The sequence below is a fragment of the Telopea speciosissima genome, chromosome 11 (genome assembly GCF_018873765.1).
Source record: "Telopea speciosissima isolate NSW1024214 ecotype Mountain lineage chromosome 11, Tspe_v1, whole genome shotgun sequence".
NCBI lineage: Eukaryota > Viridiplantae > Streptophyta > Magnoliopsida > Proteales > Proteaceae > Telopea > Telopea speciosissima.
The window spans coordinates 21,499,242-21,520,863 of record NC_057926.1 but is presented as its reverse complement, the minus strand read 5'-3'; positions in this window follow the sequence as shown (position 1 = coordinate 21,520,863).

The following is a 21,622-nucleotide window of genomic DNA, read 5'->3' as shown; positions in this document are numbered from 1 at the left end:
AGGTGTTTAGAGAAGTTTAGGAAAAGGATAGGACAAAATGGGCCCCTCTCGGACTCATATATCTGCGCCCCAATTCTCTGGACGATGGCACTGGGCGATACATCCAACGCCCAGAGACATCACCCAGTGAATATATTTTTGCTGATTTTGTGTTTTGACACATAGGAACTTGGATATTACCTAAAATAACCTTAATAAACATGAAAATATAAACTTTTATAAAATAATCATAAAAAATATATATAATAATATAAAATAAAATAATTCACTTATTGCTTAATAACCCATATAGGGGGAAATAGCCATCACTTGGGAGGTTCTAGTACAAGACACATAGGAATTTGAAATTTTCTTTTATGCCTAAATATTTAATGATAGAAAAATACATATATGCCTATAAGAAACAATTTGTATGTGAATAATTAATATTATGTGCTTGATACTGTGATGTACAAACTGAGTGGAATGATGTTATGCAAAACCAAACATAGGTATGTAGGTATGTTGTAATATGTATTTACGACATGTAGGGAGCGTAGATCTTACCCTATCCAAAGACTAGGCCAGCCAAGAATAGGATCTAGTAGGTTGTCTCGCCAATCAAAACTCTTTAGACGCTAAGGTACCTTGAGCCAACCCAATTATATTCTCATTATTTATAGTCATCTGAATTTTAGTAGACATGTACTTAATTCCTTTAATTAAGTATAACCTGATGCTTAGAACCATTTTCTATGATAGGACCCATTACCTCGGCCAAGGCTGGAGACCCCAGCATCATGATCTATATTAGACAACTACGAGAGAGACTGAGACGAATATGACTAGTACTACCCCGAGCTGAGAACCAGTTGGACTTTTATCTAGCCCTTGCTGCCATTAGTGGACCAGGGGAACGAGACTTTTATATGTCCTTAGCTGAAGAAGTAAGAGCCGACATAGAGTACCTATTTGCGATGGAGTTTGTGACCGAAAGGAAGTTGGAATTGCTTGCCTGTTAGACCAGGTAAATAATTAAAAGTCTTTTACTTAAAAATTTGAAGTCTCTCATATAGTGTCATGCATAGCACATCATTACATAAATTGTTTAAGAAAGAGAACATAATAAATGAAAAAAAAAGAAACACCTCACAATAAACAAAGATGACATATCTAACAATCCACCTTACTGGTGTGACTCATGAAGTTCACTGGAACTATGGACTAGGTTTGTACCTACACTAACTAGGAAAAAAATTGATGACCTCGATGAGCAATATTGGAATATTAAACATGCCCCTCTTTTCAAAGAAGCAACTATGGTCAACACAAGAAGAAGTTCACGTGGTGGTCGCAAAGGAAAACAGCCTCATATTATACCGGAGGTTGAACTGCCAAATGGGACTGAGGCTTAAAATTCGGAAGCATCGGCTGCTTCATCAGAGGCACCAGCAGCTGCACAAGCCACTGCTACAGCACCTCAGCCAAATGTGGTAGCTGACGATGCAACAACATTCATGACCACTATGATGCGGACCATGCAACAACAACAAGAATTGCTTGGTTAGATGTCCACATAGTTTGCAACCATGATGCATGAGCGTGTGGCGGCACCACCACCACCCAATCGGCCCATACTATTTCTACCACCTGTGCCTCAGTGCCTAGCGGAGAACTCTACAACCAAAGTTATGGAGAGATTTAAGAAACTCCAACTGCTTGCATTTTCCAAAATAACCTCTGAGGCAATGCAGTCGGAACGGTGGATTAGTGCCTTAGAGAAGGCATTTGAAGTACTTGAGTGCACGGATGCACATAAGCTGATATGTGCGGGTTATCAGTTGTAGAATGAAGCCGAAGCTTGGTGGAAAGCCACTAAGCCTAACTTGGAAGCTACTCACCTGAATCCCACGTGGGAGCAATTTAAAGAAGTTTTCTTCAAGAAGTACTTCCCAGAGAGTTTCAAGGATAGGAAAGAAGTTGAGTTCACCGCACTGGTGCAAGGGACCAAGTCAGTGTTGGATTACCAACAACGGTTTGAAAACCTGTTCCATTTTGCTCCAGAGCACCTGAAAGGGGAAGTTAGTAAGGCAAAGAAATTTGAGAAAGGACTCAAGACTGAGATCAGATCAGTATTGTCAATCATGGACATCCGGGATTATGCTCAGATGGTCGACAAGGCGAAGACGATGGAAGATAGATCTAAAAAAAAAAAAGAGAAAGAAAAGGCTACGATGTCGCCTGGGTTGAACAAAAGGCCAAATAATTTTCAAACTTTTGGCTGGCCAGAACAAGTTTATTGAGGAACAAGTTCAAGCCCTAATCCGACTTCGTATCGTAGGCCAAACGTGGGTCAGAACCCTTTCTGCCCCACTTTCAATCGACCTGCTCAATCAACTATGAGTTAAGCGACAATAGCAGCTTCGCCAGCCCAACCAGTTACCAGTCAAGTGAGCCAAGCCTCCTCAACACCTGCTGTTCCACCCTATAAGTACTATGTGTGCAGTAAGGAAGGGCACATGGCTAGAGATTGCAGATCGCGTGGGTATAGCAATAACTCGCCGAACCAGCCCTACGCTAGACCATTCTAGCCACGGGACAATCGGACACGAGAAAAGGTGTTCACAAGGACAAATGAAGAAGCTGAGGCAAACCCCGATGTATTGACAGGTACGTTTGCTGAACACTACTAAATTATAGGGGATAACTGGTTTACCTTATGTAACCTAAATTACATACAAACCCTAGGTACCCTGAATGTCTCAACCATACCTGCACAAGTATTATTCGATTCGGGTGCATCCCACTCTTTCGTTTCTATCACCTTTGCGAGTAGGATGAAAGATCAACCAAGAGACATCGGGCACGACCTAGTAGTCAGCACACCGATGGGTAGTGTCATGAGTTTGAAGGAGGTCTATGACCCTTGCCAGATTGAGATTTGTGGGAAGAATCTAACCGCACAGTTGGTAAAGTTGGATATGAAGGATTTTAACGTGATACTAGGCATGGATTGGTTATCCGCCTACGGTGCAAATGTCTTGTGTGCGGAGAAGAAGATAGTGTTTAAAATGGATGATGGGTCAATCCTCACCTATCAAAGTGAACCAAGAAGGAAACCCAGAAGGATAACCTTATCAGCCCTCCAGGCGCAGAAATTGTTAGACGAAGGATGCCAAGGCTTTTTGGCCACTGTGATAGACACGGAGGCAAAGATAAAACCCTTGGAAGAACTGGATGTCATCAGAGAATTTTCTGATGTTTTTCAAGAAGATCTGACACAGCTACCGCCTGACCGCGACATAGAGTTTGCGATTGATCTAATTCCTGACGCAGCACTGGTATCCAAGGCACCATATCGGATGGCGCCAATCGAACTAAAGGAGTTGTAGGTTCAACTTCAAGACCTGCTGAAGAGGGGATTTATACGACCCAGCGTATCACCCTGGGGAGCACCCGTGCTGTTTGTTAAGAAGAAGGATGGTAGTATGCGGCTGTGTATCAACTACCACGAGCTGAATAAGCTGACTATCAAGAATCTATTTATCCGCTGCCGCATATCGATGACCTGTTTAATCAGTTATAGGGAGCAAGAGTTTTCTCCAAAATTGATCTTAGGTCGGGATACCATCAATTGAAGATCAAAAGCAGCGATATCCACAAAACGACATTCCAAACTCGATACGGACATTATGAATTCCTGGTTTTGTCGTTCGAATTAACCAACGCCCCAGCAACGTTCATGGACATGATGAATAGAGTATTCCATGACGTATTGGATAAGTTCGTCATTGTGTTTATTGACGACATTCTGGTGTACTCCAAGAATGAGGAAGAACACGCTCGACACCTTACTTTTGTGTTGCAGCGGTTGCGAGAACACCGACTTTATGCCAAGTTTTGTAAATGTGAATTCTGGCTTCACCAGATTGGATTCTTGGGACACATCGTCATTGAGGACGACATCAAAGTAGACCTTGGAAAGGTGAAAGCGGTTCTCGAGTGGGAGACTCCAAAGAGTGCCATTGAGATTCAAAGTTTCTTAGGTTTGGCCGAGTATTACTGACTATTTATTGAGAATTTCTTGTGCACCTTGGCACCCATGACAAAACTTACAAAGAAGGGAGCCAAATTTGAATGGAATGAAGCATGTGAGAAAAGTTTTCAAGAATTGAGAAACCGATTGGTGACAGCTCCAGTCTTGACCATTTCGGACGGCACCAGAGGAATGGTAGTATATACTGATGCATCTAGGACAAGATTGGATGGCGTCCTAATGCAGAAAGGTAAAGTAGTTGCCTATGCCTCCAGACAATTAAAAGAACACGAAAAGAACTACCCCACTCATGACTTAGAGCTGGCAGCAGTAGTCTTCGCGTTAAAGATATGGTGGCATTACCTATACGGTGAAAAGAGTAAAATCTTCAGCGATCATAAAAGTCTAAAGTATTTCTTCACCCAGAAGGAGTTGAACATGAGACAGAGGCGGTGGTTAGAACTGGTGAAAGATTATGACTGTGAAATCCAGTACCACCCTGGTAAGGCCAACGTTGTTGTTGATGCATTAAGCAAAAAATCTCAGACTGCATCACTCGCTTCCTTGGTCGTAATCAAATAGTTGGTAGAAGAAGCTCGAAAGTTTGATCTGGAACTCGTGATCGAAGGAACGGCTATACAATTAGCAGCTATGGATCTACAGCCATCGATACGAGAAGAGGTAATTGTGAAGCAACCATTGGACCCCGAGCTGGCCAAGATCATTTGGGAAGTACAACAAGGAGTCCATAAGGACCCAGATTTTTCTTTTACCCATGATGGTACACTAAAGTTTCGAGACAGATTGTGCATGCCTGATGATTATGATGTCCAAGACCGAATCTTTAAAGAGGCGTACAACTCACCCTATACAATTCACCCCGGAAGTACAAAAATGTACAAGGATTTGAAGAAGTATTACTGGTGGATGGGAATGAAAGAGACCATAGCTATATATGTGTCCAAGTGCCTCACCTATCAACAGATAAAAGCAGAGAGACACTGATCGTATGGATTACTGCAGCCACTTCCCATACCTGAATGGAAGTGGGAAAGGATCACTATGGATTTCGTGACAAATCGGCACAACACCAAGAAGGGCATGAATGCGATTTGGGTGATCGTAGACGGACTGACAAAGGCAGCTCACTTTATACCAATCAAGATAAGTTATTCTATGGAGAAGCTTGCCCAATTATACATAGAAAATATAGTCCGCTTACATAGCGTGCCTGTCACTATTATGTCTGATAGAGATCCTCGGTTTACCTCAAGGTTTTGGAGGAGTTTACAAAAGGCATTGGGATCTCAACTAAATCTTAGTACAACTTTCCATCAACAGACGGACGGACAGTTAGAAAGAACTATTCAGACTCTGGAGGATATGCTCCGAGCCTGTGTTTTGGAAATGAACAATAGTTGGGATGCTCACAAACCTCTGATGGAATTTGCATACAATAATAGTTATCGCTCCACCATTGGCATGGCACCATTCGAAGCTCTTTATGGACGGAAATGTCGAACTCCGCTATATTGGGATGCAGTTGGTGAACAAAATATCTCAGCCCTGAGATGATACAAGCGACCTGTGACAAGGTGGATGTCATATAAGAGAAGATCAAGGCAGCCCAGTCAAGATAGAAAAGTTATGCGGATAATCGAAGGAAGGACATTGAATTTGAAGTCGGAGAAAAAATGTTCCTTCAAGTGTCTCCAACTAAAGGATTGCTACTTTCAGCAAGAAGGGCAAGTTGAGCCCAAGTTTCATCAGTCCATATGAAATCCTTAACAAAGTGGGACCCATAGCATACCGACTAGCATTACCACCATCTTTATCGGGCGTCCATGATGTTTTCCATGTGTCAATGCTGAGGAAGTACATTAACAACCCGATACATGTACTATCAACTGAACCTGAACAGTTGGACGTGGACATGACCTATAAAGAGCAACCTAGAGAGATATTGGACAAAAAGGAGCATAACCTCCGTAACCGCAGGATCGCCTTTGTGAAGGTTCAATGGGGAAACAAACTGATAGAAGAAGCTTCATGGGAATGTGAAGAGGAAATGAAGGAAAGGTATCCTTAACTCTTCGAATTGCAAGGTAAGCAAATTTCGAGGATGAAATTTTTGTAGGGTGGGGAGAAATGTCAAACCCTGCTCCTGACTGGTTGGAATTTTGATTGAAGGATAGGAACCCCTGACCAGACAACCAAGAACACAGTGGAGTATCACTCCAGTGATTTGGATTGATGAAGAAACCCTGTGCATGTCTTCCTACATACCTGTTAGAAGATGGACAGCTGACCCCTGCAACTGCACAACTCACAACATTATGTATGGCTTGGACTCCAGGTAATCTCTCTCCTCTCCATAACTATGGGACCCACCCCTGGAAATGTGTGTAAAAACCTCTATTGGAATGTGGGGACAATGCCCTAACCATGGGTCAAACCCCTGTGCATGGCCCACTGAGATTCAGCCTTGCTAAAATCTCTGGGCGATGCACTGGGCGATGCAGACAAAGCCCAGAGACATCGCCCAGAGTGCAGAATAGCATATTAAATTGATTTTAAATTATGGGGACCACTCATATTGGACATGGGCACCCTCCATAGGTAGAGGGGAGTCTGAGGGACCACCTCATACCCTTGGACCACTGTGGACCGCACCAATGTGCCCAGAATGGCTGTGAATGCAGTAAAAAATGCATTCTTAAAAGGGGCCTTAACAGCCAAACAGGCCCTAGTATTGGCTGGGCCTATAAATAGCAGTGCAATGGGTTCATTTAAACCCCTTGGCTACTGTTCAAATCATGGGGAAGGGAGAAGAAAGAAAAGAGAGGAAAAGAGAGGGAGAAGAAAAAGAAAGAGAAGAAGGAAGGAAGGGAGGAGCAGCTCACACATCTAAGCTCTGATTTTGTGGTACCCAAGCTCAGCTCAGGTATACAAGTTTTTGCCCAAACCTGCTGCTCCCTTTGATGCCTGTGTTTTGGATGATTTTCTGCTCTCTGGCAGCCCAGAACAGCTGGGAACTGCCTAGAACTGATCCAGATCTGCCATGTAAGTATGAACCATGGAACATCTGGGAATTTTAAGTAATTTTACAAGTCTATTTTACTGGTTTGAGAACCGAAACCTGGTTGTGCATAGCTGCACTACCCAGTTTCACTGTTAGTTGGCTGTTTGGAGCCCTGTATGCAAGCCCTGGCTGCATGGGACCTAGCCCTAGGTGGTAACAGCCTTGGATCATCATTTTATATCTGTTCCCAGCTTTGCATGTAGCTAAAACTGAGTTTCATACTTGAAGAAAACCCTGTGACACTATTTACTGGGCGGTCTGGGCAGTCTCTAGCAGCCAAGTGGTGGGCCCAGTGGAAAATCCACATGGACCAAAATGAAGATCACCCCTGGGGTCACCTAATACCCTAACATGCATAGGGGAAAGATTTGATCACAGCCCATAGCCAGCAACCTTGGAAACTCAGCCAAATCTCATTTTGAAATCTCTGGGTGATGCACCCAACGCACAGAGACATCGCCCAGTGAATGATTTGCTGCTGTTTTGATGTTCTGACTTGGGGGACCTCACCCATTGGCCATGGTACTCTGTGGGAAAGTGGAAAATGACCTAAATGCCTCTCCCCACATCTGTCCACACGGGGGAATGCTTGGGAACCCAAGTGGGCCCCACAGGAATTGGAAACCCTACCTGTGCTTGGTCCTGCAGCATTGTCAAGCTGGGGATGGCACTGTAAGCCTATTATGATCTAGGGTCAGGTATTGATACTATAAATGACCATTTTACCCCTAGGCTACCATCTCTGGATGATGCACCGGGACATAGACCTAAGGCCCAGTGTAAGGCCCGGAGAATTCCAAGTGAAAACCAACTGAACACCGGGTCAACCCAGTAAGCTTAGATCAACCCTAGGATCTCCAAAGATAGATTGGAATATTAAAATGACAATTTCTGATTTATACCTAGGATTTGATCCCACGCTGGAGGCCTACAACCAGACTGCATTTGAAATTGAATTTGCAACCGAGTTCTTGGAATCAGACCCAGGTGAGTGAAATATTATCGTATATGTATGTGTTACTATGTTATTATGCCGGCAGTTAAGAATCTTAAATTATAAATGCTGTGTTATTTACTTTTGTTCAATTACTCAAATAACTACACATTGACTGTCTGCTGATCAACACTGTGAATTTTATCTGATGATTGTGAATGTTAGACTAGATGCCGTAGTCGACTTGGAAATGTGGCTGGTGGTAGCCCGTAGTATGGGATACGATTGACACCGCCCGACTCATATGATGCTATATAGACATGGGGTTAGAGTTTCATCACCTGTGCTACGCACCCTTGCCAACAGGGGTTAAGGTGTTGGATGCCTGTGAGGGTGACCATATGTATATATGAGAAATGAAAAGAAAAGAAATATGTTTGCACCAGAATGGTGAATATGGGCTATAAGCCAGAAAAGAAAAGAAAAGAGAAAAGGGATGGATTGCCCTACAGGTTAATATAGAGGGTTGGTCAAGCTGACCTTGGTGAACGAATGCGGGAGCTGACTGGTCCTCTCCGACAACTCAATGGGTGTATCGTGGGAAGGGGTAACCAAGCCCGCACCAGGGATACATGTATTGGGGATTGTAGTAGCACTGACTTGACTTAGTTGTATTGCTAGGTGGCTAATAATAAATCTGGACTTGCATATCATGTAGGATCATGTGGATTGCGGTTGCATGTGCATGCATGATGTTATATTTTGCTCACGAGCTTAGTGGGGCTCACACTCTGTTATACATGTTTTTCTTAGATGATTTTGCAAATTGATGCCGCTATGGCATGGAGGCTCATTACGAGGAGGAGAGCCCTAGTTGTTATGACGATATTGGTGTGGACCCCGATGGAGGTCGTGCCGATGATGTGTGCATTCTTGGTGGTCATTGATGAAGACCATTGAGGAGTGCACTTGATGCTTTTTGTCTTGGGGACTCCTTTTTGTTTCTGTTAGGAGTTTATCCCCGTCTTGCTTGTGGTGCAGTTTTAGTTCTTTTTCTTTTTGGGGTTGAGTTATCTCACCCTATATATATATATAAATATGTATATATTTCGGTCTTTCAGCTTTTGTCAGTTTTGTTTCTTTTTGTGGGTTGTATCTGGGTGGGAATGTTTCAAAACACTTTATATATATACATATCACCTCATTCCCGTAATGCTATGCTTTCTCTTTGATTATTATAATTGTAGTTTATCTGCAACACTTTGATCTTACCCGTAGGAATGTGATGAATGTGGGACCGTGAATGTAATAACTGCTTCTAGATCTGTGGGATTTGACGGATTGCCGTTATGCAATTCGGGTCACCTACCTAATCCTACTAGGGGTGGTTTGGGGTGTGACAGGCACACCATTGGGAGGATTAAGGGTGTACAATGGCACCCAAAGGGACTAAGAACAAGCCTCAACACAGGAGCATTGGGTCCCAAGTGGAACCCAAGCTACTCCCAATCTCAAAATCCAAAACCTAAACTAATAAATAGAGAAATGGAGGAGGGGAGATGGCTTACCTTCAATGGAGGCAACAAACACAAGGCTAGGTGAGCCTTCTTTGTCCTTCTTCTCTTCTACTTCTACTTCTCCTCTTCTTTTCTTTCCTTTTTCCTCTTCTCCTTCTTCCTTTTCTTCCTTTCTTTCCTTCTTTCCTTCTCCGGACAGCAAGAGGGGAGGGAGGAGATGAGGTGTAGGAGGAGAGGACAGCAACTTCCTCTCTTCTCCCTTCCCTTCTCTTCTTCTTCTTCTTCTTCTTCTTCTTCTTCTCCTTCTTCTTCTTTTCCTTTCTCTCTTCTATGGTTTCTGCAAGAGGAGAAATGAGAAAGCTTAAGAGCTTCCTCCTCTATTTACCCCCCTTAAGGCTAAATAACCAATAAATGTAAACTCCCTAAACTACCCTTGCCTTTAATCCCTTTTCCCTACAACAAACCATGGTCCAACTATTGGGCCAAGATTAAACCCATGGTCCTTGAACCAACCCAACTTCTCAAACCTAAAAAGAACCTATTGGCTATAAAATGAAATGGGCCTTAAGGCCTGTTTGGTTGGCTGCCCAAATCTTTTAAAATCCATTTTAATTCAAGTTGGGCCTTAGGGCCAGTTTGGCTAAGGCTCTTAGGTCCAATTAGTCAGGGTGTGTTTGGCTTAGCTTTAAGTCTCAGAAGACCTATTAGTCCTTAGGCTTTGTTTGGCTTTGAGTTAAATATAAAACTCATTAATTCTTTAAGTTAAGTCTTGTTTGGTTTAGGCCTTTAACACTGAAATTCCTTAAAATCATATTTGGGCCTTGTGGGCCCACATACAAGGTTAAAAAATACAAAAGAAGGTAAGGGTGGGGGTCCATCTGGTCCAAGGGTCTGATTATAGTGTCCGGGAGATGGGATTGTGGGTCCCGCAGGAAAATAAACCAAAAGGACAGGTAATAGCACGGGCGGATTATCGATCAGATTCACCAGCAGTGCATCCGGTCGTGACTCCGGTGCTGTTGTCAGGGCCCAAACTTCAAGGAAAGTTACGGGGCTTGGACCCGTACTTCCAGGACTTCAAGGGAACACTTATAATAAAATATTAGGTTCAAGGTCATTCATGTTGACCATTGCCACCATGGCATTACCCTTTGGGTAAGGTCTAAATTACCCCGGGGTATTAGGGTATATTTCGGGTGCGGGTGTAACACAAGATCTGGGCTCCTCTTGCTCTGTTCCTCCACCTTCAACCAACAAGCCAAAAATAAAATTGAACTGCACGGTTAGAGTTCTTATGAAAATTTTTCGAGCAGACACATGACCGGACTCACTATCGTGAATCCGCTGAGCATAGAAACCTTGACCTTTCGTCTTCTATACTGAGTAGACGAACAAACAAAACCAAGATCTAAGGATCCGTCCGTTGATCTATTCGACTCAGTCCTCTTGGCCAATGAACACTCTGAGAATGGGCGAATGAACAGATTCATGTTCCACATAAGTCCATCAGTCCGCCCAGTCTAATTTTTGAACGGAGTCACGACCGGACTCAGAGGGTTAGATCCGTTTATGGAATCGCCCGTGTTCTAAAGGGCTATTGGCCTATATTTAGGATTTAGCCTTACTCTTAGGGCCCCTAATTCCTCTTGTGTGATGTTACACACACTTTGTACGGAAATTGTGCATGCTTTCCTTAAGGTTCTTTACCATGCACTTGATTCCTTTATCCTTGTGCTAACATGTGACGCATCTTAAATATATTAGGTGCTAAATCATGGTCAATACTCGCAACCGGAATTGTTCCCCTCCTAGGGAAGACACCGGTGATGTTTTTGAGGAAGGTTTGCCTACACCGCCTCCCATGAGCACTAGTGCTGATGTTGCCGTGCTCCTAGGGAACATTTTGTTGGGGAATCCAACACCCACCCAAATCCCGGCTCGGGCGCGGAGCGATGCAGGCTGGCTGGTGTGTAATAAGAAAATAAAATTGCACCTTCCCTCACAAGGCGTCTTTTGGGGTATTGGCAAGCGCTTGATCCGACAATTGGTATCAGAGCAAGTGGTCGCGAGTTTGAGTCTCCTCGCGCCCGACATACTGCAGAGCAGACTGTACTTGCGAGTGGTCCCTAAGCATGCATTGGGGGGATTATTGGGGAATCCAACGCCCGCTCAGATCCCAGCTCAGGCGCAGAGCGATGCACGCTAGCTGATGTGCAATAAAGAAATAAAGTTGCACCTTCCCTCATAAGGTATCTTTTGGGGGATTGGCAAGCGCTTGATCCAACACATTTTGCATGATATGTAGAGGGAACACCGAGAATCCCAGAATGAGCAGTGCACTTTTATGCAGAATGTGACTACCCAGCTTTAAAATATTGGTCAAGAAGGACCAAAAGTGCCACCTTCGGTGCACGCGGTCCCAAATCCCATAGCTAACGCCACTCATGTCATCCCTCCTCTTGGGCTAGCTGCAAACGAAGTTCTTGCAATACAAGTGAACCAAAATCCACCTCCTCCTACTCCGGCTGCCTTACCAGTCAGAAATGTGATACCGGAATGGGCTGATGCCTTTAAACTTTTTGAGAAGTTTTAAAAGCATCATCCTCCTGCTTTTTATAAGTTGATCCATGACTCTATGTTCCCGGCTACCTGGATACGGGATCTCGAAATTATCTTTGAGGTGTAGTGATCTCGAGAAGATTCGATGTGCTACTTTCTAACTCTGAGGTGACACTGATGCGTGGTGGTGTCCCTCGAAGGAACATTTCTAGGTCTAATACCCCAATGCAACTCTGGCCCAATTTAAAGAAGCCTTTCTCAAGAATTACTTCCCAAGGAATTTCAGGGAAAAGAAAGAGATTGAATTCATGAGCCTCAGTCAAGGAACCAAGTCGAAATATCAACAGACTTTTGAGGAGTATTTCTACTTTGCTCCTACACACTTGAAAACTGAGGACGTGAAGGCAAGAAATTTTGAAAGGGTGCTTAGAGCCAGTCTGAGTACTTCTGTGGTACTACATAAGTACCCCACTTATGCAGAAGTGGTTGAAGCTGCCAAGTTGATAGAAGATCAACAAAGGGAGAACTATAGGGCTATACAGGCGGGCAAGAGGCCAATACCATCTCATAACTTTAGGGGACCTAATAAGTTCCAAAGGAGAGGGGCCTACACCAATGTAGCTCCAATTCAGTCTCGAAGACCTGATGTGGCCCAAGTATCTAAAGCTACATCTGCTCCTTATTATGGGACCCAAACTCTCGTTTGTTACAACTGCAAGGAGTCCGGCCACATGGCCAAGGATTGTCCACAACCTCGATAACCTGGTCCATGGCCAGTTGTGACTTCTAGGGTGCCTCAATCAAAGACTGTAATCCATCCACTTACTTCTCCTCCAGCGAGCAAGACTCAGGGGTGAGTTTATTCTATTACTCATGACGAAGCCCAGTTTGGCCCTGGCGTTATCATAGTTATTGTACTTAACCACCTTAGTCAAATTATTTGTGTTGAGTTTATCATGTTTGGCTATTCAGTGTTTGTCAGGCATGATTTCTATGTGCTCCTTACCGCATATGTATTATTTGACTCGGGAGTGTCGTACTCCTTTATATCACCTTTCTTTCCCGAGAAATTACCAATTGAACCGGCTAGTATGGAACAAAAGCTGATAGTTTGTACTCTAATTGGAAGCAAGGTCGAGCTTGACCAAGCCTTCAACTCTTGCCCTGTTCGAGTGAGCGACCATGGACTTGAAGCCAGTTTGATCATCCTAGATATGAGAGACTTTGATATCATTCTGGGAATGGATTGGTTGTCCACTCACAGAGCTATCCTGATTTGTACAAAGAGAAAGATACTCTTCTGGACAGGAGAAGACAACAAATTTGTGTTCAAGGGCAACAAAAGTAAAATGTCTGGAAAGACAATTATTTTGGCTCTCCAAGTTCAAAAGCTCTTAGCACAAGGCTATCAATGTTATTTAGCCTCTGTGCTGGACACTAAAGCTAAGGTTACACTTGTCGTACCCCTATCCCGATGTAAGATATTTTGCCACATAGGAGTATGACTGGGACAATCACACATCATCCCAACACCTACCAGGATCACAGATACAGTGTCCTAAGTCACAATCCACCCTGTCATCTCATTATGATGACAGAAAGGAACGTATCAGGTGGAATAAATCATTCCAAATACAGAGTTAGAGGAAGTGAAATTATAGAGCATCGGTTCTCTAATGATAACACATAGTACAATTTCCATAACGTAACCATTCAATCTCTCCTATAATTAAACATATAGTTTATACATGATTGTGGAATGAATACAGAAATTAAATAATAAATAATTGCCCCAAGGGCACCATTCTTGGGTGTACAACTACGTCCAAGTCACAGCCATTGGCTCCACTTGCTTCGAATCCAATGGTACTCGTCAAGAGGTTATTTGCATATCAACTAAAAAGGGGTTGTACAACGGGATTAGCTACACTACCTAATGAGAGAGCAAAGGAAAATGCACACACACTATACAATCAATATCAAGCAGAATGATGCATGCTAATGTTAGATTCATTTTTCATGTAGCACATAAATTCTATCAATCAAGTGTATGCTACTGTGATAACTCGGAAGACACTGAGAGTTACTTATCCTATTGTTTGAGTTAAAATAAAACCGCAAGCGTACGGGTCAATCGTAGCTACGGGTCGAACACGAGGAGATATATGCCACTCTATTTAACTAACTTAAAAGTAATGCAAAGTGAACCAAATTAAACTAATTAAACTAACAAAAATCAATGCATCCTAACTCATAAGCATCTAACAAAATTAAGGGATTAAATCGGCGTCCTAACACATGAGCATCTAACCTATCAAACTAAAGCGAATTGAAAGGAATAAAAATACAGCCACACATACTAACCACATAAAAAGAAATAAGAGAATAAAAATGCATCCACAAACCACAATCATATAAAATTAAAATAAAGAAATAGACGGAGAAGAAGAAGAAGAGAGAGAGAGATAGAGGAGATGGAGAATGAGATTGAGAGTATAGATAGTAAAACCTGGATGTGCTTATATGTATGTAATTGAAAAGCTTGAATACTTGCATAAACTTACCATGGTCTCCTCTTCTAAATCTTCAAGTCTTGTCATCAACTTAAAAACTTAGACTAGAAGGCTTAAAACCTAAACTAGAATTAAGAAATTACAACCCAATTGAAGACTTAAATTGAAATTAAAGCATAAACTAAACCTATTATAATCATTAACTAAAAATCATAAAAGCAAACTAGAACTTAGAAAAGCCAAAAATCATAAATTAGAAAGAGAAGAAGAGAAGAAATTTCACTAAGTGAATGAACAATTTTTTACAAGAGAGGTAGGGGTATTTATAGGGGGAAGAGAGGAGAAGAGAGAAGAGGGACGTGTAGGAGAAATATTCCCTAAGAAAGAGAATATTCTCTTTTCCTTCCTCTTTTACAATGCCTTGAATCCCAAAAAAAAAAGAAAAAATAGAAAGAGGGAGAGAATAGAATATTGGTTACATAGACTTTCTATTTCTAGAAAAGTAAATTTCTAATTCTGACTTGTGCTTCTTTTTCTTTGTAGATATCTTCTCCAAGCAATAAAATCAAAGCATCTTTGATTTTTCAACCTTCCATAGATGAGAAAATATCTTTCAAAATAAATCTGTCCCAAGTGAAGTTCCAGGAGTGCCCTTGAAAAGTTGGAGGGGAGAGAGAGAGAGTGATGACTAGGATTCCACTCATAATTAATGAAATGCCAAATCTATTATTTAAAAAACATGGAGCATGGAGTGGTTATATAGGCCTCACCATTGTGTTTCTTGCGAAAAATCACCCAAAATAGACCCAAATTTCATCCAATTTGGAGTTCGGGAGCCCAAGATATCTTAAGTTAAAGTTGGACTGTCCAGAGCCCTCCAAATGGAATCTCTCGGCTAACAGAAAAACTTCTAAGAATTATGCTAAAGCCCCTCGAATCCGAACTTCCGTTTTACTTTGTCCCCGGCCAACTGTTAATAATTACAAATAAACCCCTATAGACCATTTTCGCGCGTCGTTACGGAAACGGCCATAACTTCTTCGTTTCAACTTGGAATCAAGTGTCGTTTGAACCGTTACGAAGCTGACTCGATGGGCTACACATCCATACTATTAACATCTCTAAAGAGACAAGAAAGCACCGAGTAACTCTGTCCAATATGATCAAATGTATGCTTTATGCCCTAAGATTTCACACATAAATGTGTTCATCAGATTCCCCCACACTTGAACGTTACTTGTCCTCAAGTAAAGCAAAATAAAACTAACCTAAAATGCAAAAAATCCTAACTCACTTTCGTAGGAATCACGGTTGCACTTAGCATGTGCAACAAGCCTTTAAACCCCTAGGTTACCCCTAGTGGACGAGTTGTGTCTCGTGAGTGTTTGTAGTAAATATACACCCAAAATTCAATTATAAATAAATACTGCAAATTTTAATCATGGCATAAGTAAGATAATGCACACAGTTTCAAAGAAATACTCAACTAAAGATTAAGGAGCCAAAGGTTCCCCCACACTTGAATTTTATCACCCCACATCAATTCAAGTAACAAGCATGCATCAAGGTCAAGGGATCTCCTCATATTTTCTAAACACTACTCACCTTCAAGTAAACCACTCATAGCACCGATGGAACCAAAGACTTAGGCATTGAGTATTTTTTACCATACTTTCTTTTTCAGGCATTAAGGTAAAAGCTTTGTTTTTTTTTTTTTCTTTCTCAACAACAAACTCTTTTTCTACTCCACTACTGTTCTCTGAATGACATGGTGGAGCATACACCAGACACCCAAATACTTGATAGCTTCGCTTTTTTCATGTATCCATAAGACATTGAGACATTGATGCAACAGTTTTTTTTTTTTTTTTGAGTTTTCTTTCAAGGAATTTCGATCAAGTCACCCTGCTTCATGAGGCACAGTGCCCTGTCTAGTCCCAAGGAATTTCACTTTTCTTTCTGTTTCTCTCTTCTTCTTTTTTCATTCACTTTCACTTTCATGCCTTGCCACAAACAAATTGGTCTCAACTACTAGCCAAAAGATCAAAGGGGTCCATAAACACATAGAGGAATCTAACCATCAAATGAAGTAGCACTCATATTTTCAGACTCAATCCCCATCACCGGATACAAACCAACTACCATCCTTGAAAAGGGATTTTTTATTATTTCGCATGCTAGGGCATCTAACTCCTTCTTTCTCTCACTTCACAATTAAAGAGACTTATGCACATAACCAAACTACCGCCACAATCAAAATTCATAAATAAAATCCAACATACCCCGCCCCACACTTAATTTATGCAATGTTCTCAATGCATGCAGAAAAGAAAGAGTAAGGATTAGGGAGAAAAAATATACCTGGAGGTCATTCTGCAAGGTAAAGAGGCTCATGGAGATCCATGACCTCTTCTACAAGTGGAGTGGGCATCTCAATGTATGGCTTCAATCTTTGACCATTGACCTTAAATGTAGCACCCGTACTTGAATTGAGGACTTCAACAGCCCCATGAGGATAAACTTTTTGAACAATATAGGGGTCATCCCATCTAGAACGCAGCTTACCTGAAAAAATATGCAAATGAGAATTGTATAACAAAACTTTCTGGCCTACCTCAAAATATTTTCTCAAAATGTGCCTATCATGGAAAGCCTTGGTTTTTGCCGCATTCTCATATGCCTCATTCCTAAGCTCTTCCAACTCAGATAGTTGGAGTTTCCTATGGGCACCTGTAGTGGGTAGGTCAAAGTTAAGCTTCTTGATAGCCCAAAAGGCCTTGTGCTCAATCTCTACAGGTAAGTGACATGCCTTTCCATACACTAGATGGTACGGAGATTGATCAAGATCTATCTTGAAGGCTGTCCTATGGGCCCACAAAGCATCTACTAACCGGTTAGACCAATCCTTGTGATTTGGGTTGATGGTTTTTTCAAGAATTTGCTTTATCTACCGATTTAAAACCTCAACCTGGCCACTAGTCTGGGGATGGTAGGGTGTGGCCAACTTATGGACGACACCATACTTTCTCATGAGGGCCTCAAAAGGCTGATTACAAAAATGTTTGCCCCGATCACTAATGATAGCCCGGGGAGTACCAAAATGGGAGAAGATGTTTTCCTTCAGAAATTTCATAACCAACTTGTGGTCATTGGTCTTACAAGCAATAGCCTCAATCCATTTGGACACTAGTCCACAGCAAGTAATATGTACAAGTTACCAAAAGAGTTAGGGAAAGGGCCAATGAAATCAATACCCCATACATCAAACACCTTAACCACTAGAATTAGGTTGAGGGGCATCATATACCTCTTAGTGAGACGCCCTAAGGACTGGCATGAAGGACACGCCTTGCAATAAGTAAAAGCGTCTTTAAACAGACTAGGCCAATAAAATCCACACTGTAAAACCTTGGCCGCCGTCTTATTAGGCCAAAAATGGTCTCCACAAGCCTGATCATGGCAAAAAGATAAGACAGATTGTTGCTCATGATCAAGGACACATCTCTGGATTACTTGATCCGGGCAAATCTTAAAAAGATAAGGATCATCCCAAAAGAAATACTTAACTTGTGAAAAGAAACGATTCTTATCTTGGGTGGACCAATGTGCAGGTGTCACACCCATAACCAGATAATTAACAATGTCAGCAAACCAAGGTTCACTAGACACTGCCATCAGATACTCATCAGGAAAATTCTCATTGACTGGAGAATCAACAGTCAAGGAATTAGATAGCCGGGATAGATGGTCTACAACCAAATTTTTACACCCTTTCTTATCCCTAATTTTAAGATCAAATTCTTGTAACAAAAGGACCCACCTAATGAGGCGAGCCTTGGCATCTTTCTTCTGTATAAGATATTTGATAGTTGCATGGTCAGTATAAACAATCACATGTGATCCAACCAAGTAGGGCCTAAACTTCTCTAAAGCAAACACAACAGTTAAAAATTCTTTCTTAGTGGTGGTATAATTAAGTTGTGCATCATTAAGAGTCCTACTTGCATAATAAATCACATGGGGCAATTTGTTGATTCTTTGCCCAAGAACAGCCCCTATAGCAAAATCAGAGGCATCACACATAAGCTCAAATGAAATTGTCCAATTTGGAGCTTGAATAATGGGGGCTGAGGTTAAAGCTCTTTTCAATTGCTCAAGACTATCATGACACTCAGAAGAGAAATCAAATGGGCAGTCCTTTGCCAAAGGAGAAGTGAGAGGTCTAGCTATCTGGCTAAAGTTCTTGATGAATCTCCTGTAAAAACCTGTATGGCCAAGAAAAGATCTAATGTCCTTCACACTCTTGGGTGGTTGTAAATTGACAATAAGGTCCACCTTAGATCTATCAACCTTGATCCCTTCTTTGGACACAATGTGACCAAGAACTATGCCTTACTTCACCATGAAGTGGCACTTCTCCCAATTCAGGACCAAGTTTTTTTCTATGCATCTTTTAAGAATCAAAGAGAGATGATGCAAGCAATTAGAAAAAGTAGAGCCGTGAATAGAAAAATCATCCATAAACACCTCTAGGAAGTGCTCTATCATATCAGAAAAGATACTCATCATGCACCTTTGGAATGTGGCAGGGGCATTGTAAAGCCCAAAAGGCATACGCCGGTAAGCAAAGATTCCATAAGGGCATGTGAAAGTAGTCTTATGTTGATCCTCTAGAGCAATGGGAATTTGGTTATAGCCTGCATAACCATCAAGAAAATAATAATATTCATGGTCAGCTAGTCTCTCTAACATCTGAGCAATAAAAGGCAAGGGGAAGTGGTCCTTCCAAGTTGCCGCATTCAATTTCCTATAGTCAATGCACACTCTCCATCCCGTTTGGATACGGGTTGAAATCAACTCATTATTGGCATTCTCAACTACAGTGACTCCTCCTTTCTTAGGCACAACTTGCACAGGACTCACCCATTGGCTATCAGAAATAGGATAAATGATGCCATGATCCAAGCATTTTAGGATCTCTTTCTTGATTGCCTCTTTCATCACAGGATTAGCCCTCCTTTGGGGTTCCCTAGTAGGTTTGAAACTCTCCATCAGATGTATATGATGTTGAACAATGGAGGGGCTAATACCTTTGATGTCAGACATGGTCCAACCTATGGCTTCCTTATGGTTCTTTAGAAGCTTAATCAACTCTTCTTCCTAAATAGAAGTCAAATTAGAAGCAATAATAACAGGAAGAGTATGATCATGTCCTAAGAAGGCATACTTGAGGTTGGAGGGCAATGCCTTCAACTCTAATGTGGAGGGCTCAATAATAGAGGATTTGGGAATGGAAGTGGATAGAGGTCCAAGGGGCTCCAAAAGTGGTTGGATGCTCCAGACCACAGATAAGGGGGTATCATCAACACCCTCCAATTTCTGCATACATTCTTGAAATCCCGAATCAAAATCAATCTCAAAGAACGTATCAATATCATCAAAAAATCCTTGAAGCATATGCACCTCGTCATCCATATCAGGTTGTTTGCCCAACCTAAATACATTGAAGTTAACAGAAGTATTGCCAAAAGATAATTTCATGAGACCATTCCTACAATTGATTAAAGCATTACTGGTAGCTAATTATGGCCTACCCAAGATGATAGGGATTTGGTCCTTGAAGTTGGCAGTAGGTTGGGTATCTAAAACAATAAAGTCCACAGGAAAAATAAATTCCCCAACCTTCAATAGGACATCTTCAATCATTCCCTTAGGAACTTTAACCGACCGATCTGCAAGCCGAAGAGTGATTTTGGTGCATTTCAGTTCTCCCAATCCCAGTTGTTGGTAGACATGAAAGGGTAAGAGGTTCACACTTGCACCAAGGTCCAATAAGGCTTGATCAATAGTAGTATTGCCTATAGTGCAAGAGATGGTGGGGCTGCCAGGATCCTTATGCTTGGCTGCTACTGGCTGCGAGATGAGAGAACTGATGTTAGCAGCCAAGAATGCCTTTTTGGGCACATTGGTGGTCCGCTTTTGGGTGCATAAGTCTTTGAGGATTTTAGCATAAGCGGGGATCTGGGCAATGGCATCCAACAAAGGGATATTCACCTGAACCTGTTTGAGCACATCCAATATTTTCTCCACAGAAGGAGATTTCTTGCTAACCAACCTATTTGGGAAAGGGGCAGGTGGGGTATAAATTCTTTCAGGGTTGAGCTTTTTAACTTCCTCAATAGAATCCTCTTTGGTTTCCTCAATCGAATCATCTGGAATATTTTTAGGTTCATCAGACAAACCTGGAACAGTAGGCACTTCAATGGCCTCTTCAGAAGGGGGAGAGTCAACAGGAGTATGAGATGGTAAAGACTGAGGTGCACTAGCCTATTGATACTCACGGCCACTCCTTAAAGCATAAACAACATTTACCTATCTAGAGGGCCCTTGGTGCTGTTGGCTTTGTGCAACATTGGTTGGAGGAGCTTGGGTACCTTGCTGAATATGAACCTGATGCCTAGGATTTGGCTTAAGTTGGCTAGGTAACTTTCCTGTTTCCCTCTCATGCAGGATTGTGACAAGCTGGGTGAGTTGTTTCTCCATGTTATTGTGGTTTGTCATGAGAAGAGCTATCTTGTTATCCATCTCATTCAGTCTTGTTGCCTCTCCTGTATTGGTAAACCTTGGGGGTTGCTGATAAGGTACAAGGAGAGGAGGCCTAGTAGAATTAATAGAAGGTCCTGGATGAGGACGAGGGGGAAAGGGGTTAGGAGGCATTCCTTAGCTTTGTGGTGCATAGTTGGGCCTTTGGGCACCAAGCTGGCCTTGATGGTTAAAGTTGGATGGGCCTGCTTGGTTCCCTTGATTCCAGAAGAAATTGGGGTGATTTCTCCATCCTGGATTGTAAATATTGCTATATGGGTTATTTTGGTAGAGAGCACTTACATTCTCAGTGCTGGAATTGCCCACCAGGTGTTGGGGCATTCCTCAAAAAGGTGTCCAGGGGCACCAACTATATACCGACACATGGTTGACCTGATTGATCGGATTAACTGGTATAGA